Source organism: Mercenaria mercenaria, chromosome 4 (assembly GCF_021730395.1).
Source record: "Mercenaria mercenaria strain notata chromosome 4, MADL_Memer_1, whole genome shotgun sequence".
Lineage (NCBI taxonomy): Eukaryota > Metazoa > Mollusca > Bivalvia > Venerida > Veneridae > Mercenaria > Mercenaria mercenaria.
Genome location: NC_069364.1, coordinates 95,336,209 through 95,348,936, shown reverse-complemented (window position 1 = coordinate 95,348,936; position 12,728 = coordinate 95,336,209). Strand labels below are relative to the sequence as shown.

Genomic DNA, 12,728 nt, shown 5'->3' with positions numbered 1-12,728 from the left:
GAATATGGGAGATAATTTTTGAAATGACAGGACGATGTCTCACACTTGTAAAAATGGAACTCTGATATTGACGTGGGTGGTATTTCTTTCTAATACAGTATATGATGGCACCATTAACCGTGGGGTTTGAACCTCTTTATGCAGCTCGTCTGGGCGTACCAGATGCTTTAAGCATTGGTATTGGCAATAGGGATAAAATGATCTCAAGGGGAGGTGTGCAGTCATGACTGTTAAGTTACAATAACGCTGTAATTGTTATCATTGTCATTATTTTAATATTATTATAATAACTATTTTTAGGCATTGTACCTAATTTAAAGAATATTTAAAAAATGGAATAAAAAAGTAAATATTGTCATATATGATGTCATTGCATGATACAACAACTTTTATTTTCAATGTTCTGTCATCAGTAATGGAATAATGTTCAAAAGATGATCAACAACAGATAGTCCTACCTGTGTAAAGGAAAGGTAACTGTGTAACTAAATATTGGTTACTTAAGACAGTACTAGTTATCTCCCTTATCAATTTGCATATAAAGTGTCAGAATTGACCCTAAATTGACCTATGGTCTGTTTCATGTAGCAATCAAAGAAAACACTGATGTTCTTAAATATTTATTTAATTCTGTTTATATGAAATATAATGATTTATATAATGTTTTATGAAAATAGTACAGGTATGTTAATGAAAGTGATAAGTATGTAGTATTGCACTTTGTTGACAGTAAAAAATATGAATTATACAAAAATGGAACTTTTCATGAGATAAAGAACATAGCCACAATTGATTAAAAACATAACGACGCCCCAGAATTAGAAGGGCGTAAGTGTTAGTTACGCCCTTTTATGAATCATACATTTTTTGAAACTACACACCAAGGGGCATAATTCTGTAAAAAAAAAATTTCGTCACAAACTGCTGTGTTGACCAAATTCACCAATAATAAAAGGGCGTAAGTGAAAAGTTATTCAGAATCCTAGTAACAGAAGGGCGTATCTGCACTTAATTGTTGTACCAGAAAAGTCCACTTACGCCCTTAGAATTAGAAGGGCGTATCTGTCATAGACAGTTTTTTTCGTTTTGCCGAGAAGTATGATTTTCCACTTACGCCTTTCTAATTCTGGGGCGTCGAATTATTAAGATCATCAAAAATAAGCCGACCAATTTCTAGAAAAAGGCAATTTCATAGTAACAGAGAAAATCAAAAAGTACTGGAAAAGAGGTCACATGTTGCCTTATTTCTTACTGTTTGAATAATGCCAGTTCAAATCAAAATACAACATTTTTGGAAACTTTTATGAAAGTTTTATGGAGGCTGCTGAAGACCAGTAGCCTGTAATGTGATATAAAATCTGAAATACAAAACGTTTGACTAGTACAGTGGTTACATCACTGTAGTGTTTCTAAAGTAACCGTGCCACTATCCAAGTTGACAGGGAACTTCAGGAAATTAACCACCTGCAAAGTTTCGTGAAGACTAAATAATATATTGTCCAGACAAACAAATTAGGACAGGCACAGGCACACCATTTGGACAACTAAGTCTTCATTTCCGTAAACTGGCACAACAAAAAGTAATGACAATTTAAAATACTGAAAACATACTCATGACAAGTACAAAAGGGCCAACATGTCTGAGTCATAGAACTTTCTGATCTTATGATGCTTAATGAGGTAACATGTTACACAAAATATTGCTATGGTAAGAAAAGGGCAATAATAATGAAAAAAGCCAAATGTAGTTATGGTGCTGTAGATAGTGCATTTAATGTCAAATTATTACAGTTTGCAATTGTAAGATGTTTGTTACATTTTTCATTAACAAAGTGGAAGGTGCTTTAGGTATTTTTATGACAAAACATGTCTCCCACCTATGTATACCTTGAGCTGTGGCGGTTATTTTGTGCAGCAAAATGGAAAGTGTTGGTGATATGCAAAAATATACTTGGTACTGATCACTCCTGTGAAGTTTCATCAAAATCTGTTAAGTAGTTTTAACCTGTGAAAGCCGACAAGATTTTTCTATTTTTAGCTATGGCTGCAATTTAGTGCATCAAAACGAAACATGCAAGCGATATGCACAACACTATGCTTGGTACTGATCAGTCCTGTGAAATTTCATCAAAATCTGGCCAGCAGCTTGTCCTCTTAAAGCCAGACAGGCTTAATGCGGATAGACGAGAAGACATAATTAATACCTCTCCCCACCTTTAGATGAGAAATACTGGTAATTCCGAGAGAAAACCTTACATACAACACTTTACAAAATCAGGATGCTAAAAAATGGATGTGCAATACCTCTACCTATTCTTCAGTGAAATGAAAAAGGACAAAACACAAGTAATATGGAGGAGTTATGGGCCATGACACGTACGATAAACAAATGTTTTAAGACTGTAGAAAATGTATTGATTAGTTCAAAAATTTACATTTAGTGTTTTAGTTCAATATAAACTTTGTCATACTAAAATAATATTGCAGTTATAATGACCAATCACTTTTTAGATTTATGAAAGAAAAAAAAAAACAATTTATGCCAACCTTAAACTTACAACTTTAAAAGCGAAAATTATCAAACATTTTACTGTGGTATTGCATGAAATTAAATTTTGTCACCATACAAATAATTAATGATTTTAATAATACTGATCACTATGGTCTTATGTTTGATTTGTGAACATACTGTGCTATAAACTGAGACAAAACAGTACCGATACACTACAAGACACAGTATTTTGAAAATTATAACAGTGTAATGTTTACATATTCTCAAAGTTTCTGAATCACATTTACATGCACGGCTGAACAGGACTTGCTGCTCTCTACATGCGTGTCCTACAATAACAGCAAATATGTAACAAAGTTGATTCAGAAGGCTCCTCTATACTAAACTGTGCAAGCTGCAGACACTGATCTTGAACAATAGCTGAACGGTGACACTGAGATTTCACAGGTATATATCTGAAGAAAGAAATGCATATTGTAGTTCTCTGTATTCGAGGTGTCTGCAGCTCTTTAATATTCAAAATATGTATATTTCTGAATATAAGGTAGAATAACAGTGTTACTAGATTAATAAAACTTCAACATATCTTATGCATAAGACCCATTTTAGTACAATATATGAAGAGGCCAATAGTGACCCTAAGTCACTCACTTGACCTTACTATTTGACCTAAAATATATGTATGACACTTTTTATTTTGGAATATTATGATGGCAGGCTATATTTTATTCTATATCTTAAATACTTTGAAAAAAAACACACCTTTTACTTGACATTTCATAATTTATATCTTACATTCACCTTTTTAAGCTTATAACAATAGAATTGTGTTTACCTTTTTAATTAATTTCAGGAGAAAAATGTAAGATATTTGGAAAGTTACATTCATAAGTCTGTAATTATTTGGTACTGTATAATTTCTTTTTGTTTTGGTACTGTATAATTTCTTTCTGTAAGTGTAAAGTTTATATATCATACTTGACCCTTGGTCTCATGTGAAATAAACTTTACACAAGCCTCTAGAAGTGATATATACCAAATCAATAACTGAATTACATTGTAACTCTTTGAATATTGTAAGTCATACAGATCAACACTGGCATTTTCATCATATGAATCCACAGAACATTTTACACTGAAATAAAGAAACAGCTTCCTACATATTTTGTACTTCAATTACTGAAATTTACAGATTTTACATTAAATTAGGACTCTAATCCATTGAAAATATCAAGTGACAGATATCAAAAAAACATTGCATTAAAAAGATATTTAAACAAAATGGTTAATGCTATAGTGTGTTTAAAGGCTTTGAAACATGGTTAGTGGCTGACAATAGTAGTTCTTTTATCTCTGTATCATATGAAAGGCTAAGAGATAAGAAGTCTGAATAGATATCTTTACCTAAGTCAAAATTTCTCGATTCAAAATGGTTGGCTGTACCATCCTTCATGAAACTTCATAAAATCATTTTAATGACATTTACAATGTGTATCTGTTAAATGTTTAGGGGAATATAATTTTAATAACTGGCATTTTATTACCCTTGACATGTTCAACTTGTTAAAGAGTATCATTTGTACATCATTGTACCATCAGACCATCTTTCACTTCTGTCAGCCTTACTAGACATGTTGGACCCTCTGAAATATATAAATGATAAAATCTGTGAACAGTTAACAATCATCATGTAAAAACCATAACACCATCTTTATAAAATCACCTTAACACCTTGATCTTAAAAAATATTATTATTTCAAATTATTATTGTCCATTAACATATAATGTATCCCATCCATAATCATTACATGACTCCTTATATAATTTACCAGTTCATAGTTTGGAATGGCTTCCAGTCTAAATCCAGAAGTTGAAGAAAAACAAATTATGAAAGTTTATTTATGGTGTCATTTAAAAGAATGACCTGCCTGTTAATTGTCAACTGTTTGCTCTTTTTAATATTGATAGGCAATTGCATTTTATCAAATGTTGTCTAATAAATATCAACTGTCAATAGTTTACATGACGAAGTGTTAATTAGATGTCACTGACTTGTTTACTCTCAACATCATAAAGAGAGATAAAACTACATGTAAATTGTAAAACATTGTATGAGATACCCTTCCATCCTGTATAAATTGCCTTTAAAAAGAAATTACATAGAAGTATTATCCCACTGTTTTGACTGCCCCTGCTCTATTTAACTTTTCAAGCTTCTGCAGCCACTTTAATGTGTCATCTGTTCGCTTGTACTTCTTTCTGAAATGAGGTAATTATAATATAATATTTCAAAAACTTATAATAAATATATTATATTATTCTTTTCCTACAATTTGCAACAGTTTATTTTGAAAATTCATTTCATCTCAATTACATTCTGTTCTGACTACAGCTTAAATACATAGAACAGACTATAAGCTAATATAAGGTCAAAGGTCACTCTAAAAGGAAAAATCGGTAAACTTAGGCCCAGCTAATAACAGATGCTTTAAATAAGCTGTCACTTCACACATTAATTTGCCATAGGATTATGTATCTACAAACAAAAAACAAGAAAAAACAAATTAATAGAAAGAACATTTTTGGGCAATTTAAAAAGCGACAATGAAAGTGAAAGTAGAAAGTCAATATATTCTTATCGACTTTTCTTTCATAATTTCCATTTAAAGCGTAACAGTTTACTTTCATACTGTATTGAATAATCCATAAACATTATACTTACCGTTTAAATGCATGAAAAATCCTCATGGTACCGTAAACTTATAATTTGTTGATAACCTCTCAGTTTTCGGCCGTTTTCACGTGAAAATACGAAACCGGTGTTGACATAAATGTTCTACTTCCGGCGGTATTCGATTACGTAAATCGGCTCTAGTACTATGCCTACTATTTTTGTTATTATGTACAACGCCATTGAATATATCATTTATATAAATGTGTGTTTAATCAAGTTATTCAGTTTCAGTTTTAGTTTTAATATTGCATATCCCATGTTTTTTTGTGATTTTCTTACATATCTGCGATATGTCACATGTTTAATTGTAAAGCGCTCTTGAACGTATATTTCATATGAAAAGGGCACTCAACAAATCTGGTATGATAATAATAATAAAGGTACACGCCCAGTTGGCCGGCTATACCTTAGGTACTCTTATGTATGCAAGAGAGACCTCAGGTTCACTTATATGTACATTGAATCATTGGAGGACATAGCACAGGATCGCCAATCCTAGAGGCACGGCGTAAGTGCAGGTATCAAGAAGGAAGAGGAAGAAGAGACGGAGGAGGCTGGAGAGAAAGGCACCAAGTGCAGTGGCAAGCTCGGACTACATCTGTGACGACTGCAGCAGGGACTGTTATTCCTGGAATGACCTCAGTAATCATCGCATACGCTGTTGCAGCTCAAGTTCGTCTTCTTAGACGAGTATGCTATGTCAAATTGGCAATATGTGGATAACTTCTGATGTCAAAATGTAGTATTTCAATAATTTTAAGGCACGATGAAGGCACAGTGCATGTTCTTCTGTCTGACTTTTAGCTGACTTTTACATGAAGATACCAATGATTTTACCTAACGATACAACTTGTTTTCCATATTTGTCACACATTTATATAATAAATACATATAAATAAAATTAAACTGATGGCAAACTTGACCTACCATTCATACTATGGACAAGGAGATGGAAGTAAGGAACTTAGAAATAATGAAGTTGGAAGTTAGATACAGTGAGGTAAAGAACTGCGAAGTGATGAAAATTGAAGTTAGAAGTAAGGACATTTGAGGCAAGAAGTAAGAATGCGGAACTCAGCCGTCATGACGTTATGAAAAAAATATTGATGTTAGAGGTCAGACATATTAAAGTCAGAAGTCCCTACATGACTTCCATGTCTAATACAACAATACAATTTAAGTAGAGTTGTTTCCATTTGTTCCCAAAATATTTTGCATGGATCATTTCTGTTCTTCTCAAATAAAACCTTTTTAAACAAAATATTTTTTTAATTTTATTTGTGAAATTGTAATGCTACACATACATGTATATCTAAAGTAAGAAGTGTCCGACAGAGTACACTAAGGTATTTATAATTGTATTTTTTACATTTTCTTGTCTAAACGAAATGCCAGTTTCCTCACGTTTACCTTAGTTTATAACATATAAAAAGCCGGCTATGTACATATCACAAATTCCTGCCCCTTTTGGTCTATATTCCAGAATCATCCTAACAATATAGTCACGAAGGATTTCAATTGGTCATTTGCTGTAATTGAAATTTTGTCGTCTGTCTTAGACCAATCCTATGGAATACGACGTTCTTGATTTCTTAAAATAAAGCTTATCTGTGCTATTTTCTTATAAATTATTCTCAAATAGCGTCTGTCAGTTTTGCTTGAAATCTAGCCATTTATCTTATAAATGCGTCTCAATAAATAAATGAATGAGGAAAGCATGCTTTTGTCTGGTAATGAAACAACATGCATGTTAATACTTTTTGAAAAAAAGATAAAGTGACGATTTCAATTTTGAAATTGTCAGGTTCCCCAACCTGAACTGAGATTTTCCTCGGTCATTATCATATGGTGTCTATATATAACAATTAGATATAAAAGCCTTGCTGAAAGTTAAGGACTTTAATCATAGAAATCTTGATATTACTAAAAAACGTTTTCAATACAGGGTTTTCGATATCACTAATTACAGAAGGCGTTCACTAAATTTTACCATATATTAACTGAACCTTTAAAAATTATAAATTGAAAAGCACAGTGCATGTCTGGTGACTGAATCCTTTATAGTTAGTCGCTAGGCTATCCTCTTTGATGGTGCAATGACTACGCAAGTGTGGAATTTTGTGTTGTAACTTGCTTAGTTGTGCCCTAACAAATTATGCTCTTGTTAGAGTTAATAAATACACTGGTGAACTGATACGAACTGTTTATATCTTATCAATATGTTTTTTTTTTTATACAATTTACAATGTCTTTTGTAGGGTAAATGTGAGATTGGCGCGTCCCTATACCCAACTTGTTTATTTCGTGTTATTTCTTGTATGTTAACGGTGTTAATTACCTCTCATGAACAGACTCAGTCAAACCGAGTCTGGTATTATTCTTCTTGGTTGTATTCTTTGCTTCCAAAGGATCTTTTTACAGATTTTATTTACTTCCTTTATATCCACCCCAACTTTTACACACTCTCTCCTTGTCACTATGAATGAGGTAAGGTACTATCCGGATATACCGGAAATTTTTGTAAACAGCACTATATGATTTACAAGCCAGCCATATTTCGCGAATTTTCTACCACGTTTTCAATTTGAAAAATAGCAAAATTTTACAGTAACCAGTTAGAATTGGTAATAACGTATTTCAAAAAGAGGGATCAGGTTTTCTGTAGCAACCTTCGTACCACTTCAGTTGCTTAGCAGCTAGTTTTAAATACGAATACATTTGACAATGTCCTGTTTAAACGAATCCAGTTTGTGGCTATTAGTCTTATACATATATATAATTGAAACTGTGTAAATGGTCGTAGAAAAGGTTTCTTAATAAACTTAGTATCAGGCAAATGTTATGGCGGTTCAACATTTGTTTATATCACAGTTCAATTCAAAATATCTTCACTACACCAAAATGTTTTATGATGCTCGTAATTATTTTCGACCAATGTAATCTGAATTTGGACCGTCATTCACATTCTGCCTTATTGCGTGATGCAAATTGACTGTGACTAGTGATCACTTATAACTGTTAAAAGAGTTCGCTTTCTCATTTCCTTAACATGTCATTTTAAAATCGGGTGGAGGCATTTGTATTAACGAAAACCATAGGAATCAATTTATGAAAATCTTACATGGAAGCATACTTTGAGTATCTAACATCAAAGGACTTTGACGTTACAATTTGCCAAATAACAGTCTCGGTTGTGGTAAGAGATTAAAATAAAATGAGCATTTGGGGTATAATAATAATAATAATAATATAAATAATGATAATAATAATGATGATGATGATAATGATGATAATAAGTTGTCATAAAATCTTTCATTAATGAAAGTAACATACAAAGTGTACGTAACAAAAAAATGAAACGCATAATTATTTTAAGTACGGCGTTCAGTTAACAATAATATACATGTATACAAACATTTACTAATACTAGAATCATTTAAAGGTGTATTAAAAAGCTTCCTATTGGACAGACACTTGCAAAATATGAAAAACCCACACACAAAAAAAAACAAAACAAAAAACACAACAAAATGTAAATGGCATCATTATATACAAAAAGGTAAAAACACCTTTTCTAAGCACTAGACTAAAACATTAGCAAATGCTGTTTAAAATTATTTTTGAATGTTTTAAATGTCCTGGATTCCTTAATATATAGCAGGTATTTTATTCCAAATATTAACGCTGAAGTACAAAATAGAAACTTAAAGATTATTTGTACAAAATTTCTGTGTTATACTGAGCGAAGATAATGTAATTTATTATTTGAGAAACTCAATATTTCCAGTCGTGTAGAAAGGCACCATGTTAAGCATACACTTGTAAACCATCTGTTTTGTGTGGTATTTCACTCGGTTACTAATAATGTCAGCCACATTTGATCATTTTAACGTTCAAATGTGATGTGATTTGTTTGTTAAGTATTAACTTGACCGCACTTTTTTCTATGACTTTTACTTTATTTATATATCCCCAAACCCGTACAACAATAATCGAAAACAAGAAGGATGTATGCATTATAGTGCATTAATTGTAATCTATCGCTTAGATAAAAGATACTGTCTTTCAGAAGTGCAATTTCTGCATTCAAATTTTTACAAACATTGTCTATCTGAGCATGCAAATTCAGTGTATTATCTACAGAAATGCGTACTAGCTTTTTAACTGTAACATTTTTAAGGGTCTATGTCACTTATTTTTAATTTTAGAGTATTAAATTTCTTTACCTTCACCAAAGAACCTATTATCATACATTTCGTTTGCTTTGGATGTAAAGTTTAAGTTTTGTTGTAAAGTGTTTATACTGTGAAGAAACATCGTCATGAGAGTCTGTAAGTAAAAGTAAAAATTTAATATACTGACCTTTCAAACATATTTCGCCGAGACAGATGTAAAAACAAAGATATTGAAAGAAATAATGAGAAATCATTTGATATTTCCTTTCCGTCCTTTATATAAAACCACAACGGGCAGCGCCAATGCAGTTGTTTGTATTAAATACACACATAAAACATAAAAGTATTCATTAGGGTTGTATTTATATATAGTTCGTGCTAATACTTTTCATAAAGTACTTTATCTCAAGGTGAACAGAATTCCCTAATGTCAACCTGTCGTGTTTTCAGTTATATTTGATTTGAGGAAATTTTATTGTTTAGCACTACGAATATATTTAGTTCTGTAATAAGATCAGTATGTTTTATTTTCGGCTTACTGTCAAAGTAGGCAATAAAGCTGTTATATGCTTATCTAATTAGACTGCAGTTTAGTTTAAAAAGTTTAAATTACAATACATACTGTGCAGCGTGGTGGTCATTTATCTTATTTTTCAGTGTTGTTTACACAAGGTCAGGGCAGTTGAACAAATCCGTAACAGTTTGATTTTTCAAGTATTAGATTTCAGTCATTATCTCCCCTGCTTATACACTTGCTAGGAGTGGGAATATATTCATTTTTACAGGTCCTTGCAAACTGACTGACTAATAATTTTACAATAAAGTGGAATTTGACATAGTAATTTATTCAATACTTTTTTAATATTTTATGTATACATTCGTTGGCAATGCTTTATGCTATTTGTTTACAAGAACATTGATTCTTCGTACTCTGATTTACAGTTAATTTGAAATTCAGCGTAGGGAAACTTAATCAGACAATTGTGCGATTAAAAGGAAAGGTTAGAATTCTCGAAAGCACACAGCACAACAAACACGACAACAATACACAGCAACATAGCCTGCAACAAATAAAAACTGTAGTGGAAAGATATTGCAGACAGGTTGCTTAAAAATCCAACAAGTACATTTTAATTATATTCAAGGTGCAAATTTGAGTATGGAATAGACAAATAAGTTGGGGTGTTTGGGCAAGTGGAAAAAACAAGGACGAATATTCAACAGGGAAAGCGACGCTCCAAAAGCGAAGTCTCATATACGGTAAGCTATTGACCAATAGGCCTGCACAAATCAACCCCCCCCCCCCCCCCCCCCCCCCACTCCCCCGAATATATATGTATGTTGTGCAACAACTATAATCAAGCATGTCGCCCGAAAGTTCATCTTTCATGTATTTGTTTCCGTTCTCTAAGAATTTATTACACTACTAATATTTATGCTTCTAGACTAGAAGTCTCTTATTTTTGATTTACTGGGATATTTTACAATTTGCAATGACATTGATTCTCTATTCCATAGGTATGTGTTCAAGAATTATAACTTAATTGATCTACATTACCCTTTTTATTTGACCTTAAACAGCGGTTAAACAAATCGGGCTTATAAGCAAACAGGTTTGACCTACCTCATTTTGTACAGGTAATTTTCTGTATCAGTGGTATCATTAGACTCAAATAATAACTGAATCAACCTAAACTGTTTCAGTCTTAATATATTTCCCATAATTACAAGATAACATTTACGTCAGATTGTACCGAATTTCATTTTTGCAATATATGACGCCAGCAGTAGAGAAATTATGCAGTTTTGTACGTAAGCCAGAAACTGATTATTCCGCATTATTCTAGAACATTTGTAAATGCAATATTAGATTTGTAAACATATATGTGTCTACGCATGTACATAAATTCACATTGATGCCTAACGTTATTAGTAATCAATACTTTTAATTACTGTTAAGATTAGGACATTTTATCAATAAAAGAAAGGAAAATTAAGTCTGTCTCACTGTATGATATCTTGAAGATTATTTGATAGTGAAGTGAATATCCAAGTTTATGGACTTGATCAAAGTTAATATCACATTGGTTTAGTGCATAGACTTGAATATTTACCGATATTTTCATACAAGTGTTTTTATGACTTCTGAGTAGTAGCGTAGTTAATATCATAGCTAGATTGTTCATAGATGTTGTAACCAGTTGTGTTTGATATATCTATATTTAGTATAGCGCGTGAGTTCGTATTAAGAATAGTTGCACGTTCAAAATTATTAACCAGAATATCACTTTTTGCGGTCAATACCACTTTCTATGGACCTCCTTGTGACCAGTTTTCGAACAGTAAGATAATCGGAATTTACGAATCATTAAATAAATATGGCTTCGTTTAAGGACATAAAGCTCATCTCATATGTTCTAAGCCGTCATCAATTGTAAATTAACTAATTTTCCTTTTCCTTTGAGAGATTTCGAAAACAGCGATAGAATTTATGTTGATTGTTTAATGTGGTGTTTTGCGATGTAAATGCGGCCAGTAAAATTGTCCAATGTCGTGGAGTTTTAACCAGTTTATACTTGTTTTCATATCAGGCGACGAATGTCTTCAGGTGCATCGTCTATTATCATATCGTCAGGGAAAACATTGGCCTAATCGGTGCTTTCGTAAACTTCAGGTTGGTAGAACTGTGGCCTCATTGCTGTTTGTGAAAAACTGGTGGTGTTTTAGAGTCTCATTCGACATGTGTAACAACAAAACAATGCAGTAAGAATAATATAATAGATGTATAATGTTAATGTTTAAATGATAATGCGTTGTGTTTTATGACGATATGAACATGTTTCTATGTTATGATCATGTCGTTTTTTTTTGCAAACATCAACAGAAAAGGTAATATAAAGCTTACATGTATGCACGTATATGTAATGAACACTTTATTTGATTTAAGTATGGTAATAAAGAAATATTACTTCCTTTGTTAAAAGTAAATTTAATTGCAGTAAAATTCGCTGACAAAGCGAAGTTGTGCCGGATCACAATCTTTCGTGAAATTCGAGCAAGTAATCAACCAAAATAATTGCTAAACCGTCTTTGTATAAGTATATAAGCTATGGAACGAAGGAAGAATACTGTGCTAGCAGTGGTATATGCCTTGTTTTCTGTAGATGTATACAATATTGTTTACCTAATTGATTAATCTAATTAAAAGTATCTATTCCATCATATTCGATCATTTTTATGACGTCATATATTCACGACGTTGTTTATTTCATATCATATTTGTTTACTTCCCGATGAAGACTAATAA

General features: G+C 31.9%; 1 long non-coding RNA gene across 2 annotated transcripts; it reads right to left on the bottom strand.

Annotated features, from left to right (window-relative positions):
• Positions 1-3,596: 3,596 nt before the first annotated feature.
• LOC128556782 (uncharacterized) lies at positions 3,597-5,363 on the bottom strand. Of its 2 annotated transcripts, none has more exons than XR_008370832.1 (3): positions 4,672-5,224; positions 4,057-4,155; positions 3,597-3,647 (listed from the first exon to the last, which is right to left on the bottom strand). It is a non-coding gene; the product is annotated as an uncharacterized LOC128556782 (long non-coding RNA). The 2 variants fall into 2 exon arrangements; XR_008370833.1 differs by lacking the exon at positions 3,597-3,647 and adding an exon at positions 5,235-5,363 and having other exon boundaries at positions 3,829-4,155; positions 4,672-4,771.
• Between the last annotated feature and the right edge of the window lie 7,365 nt (positions 5,364-12,728).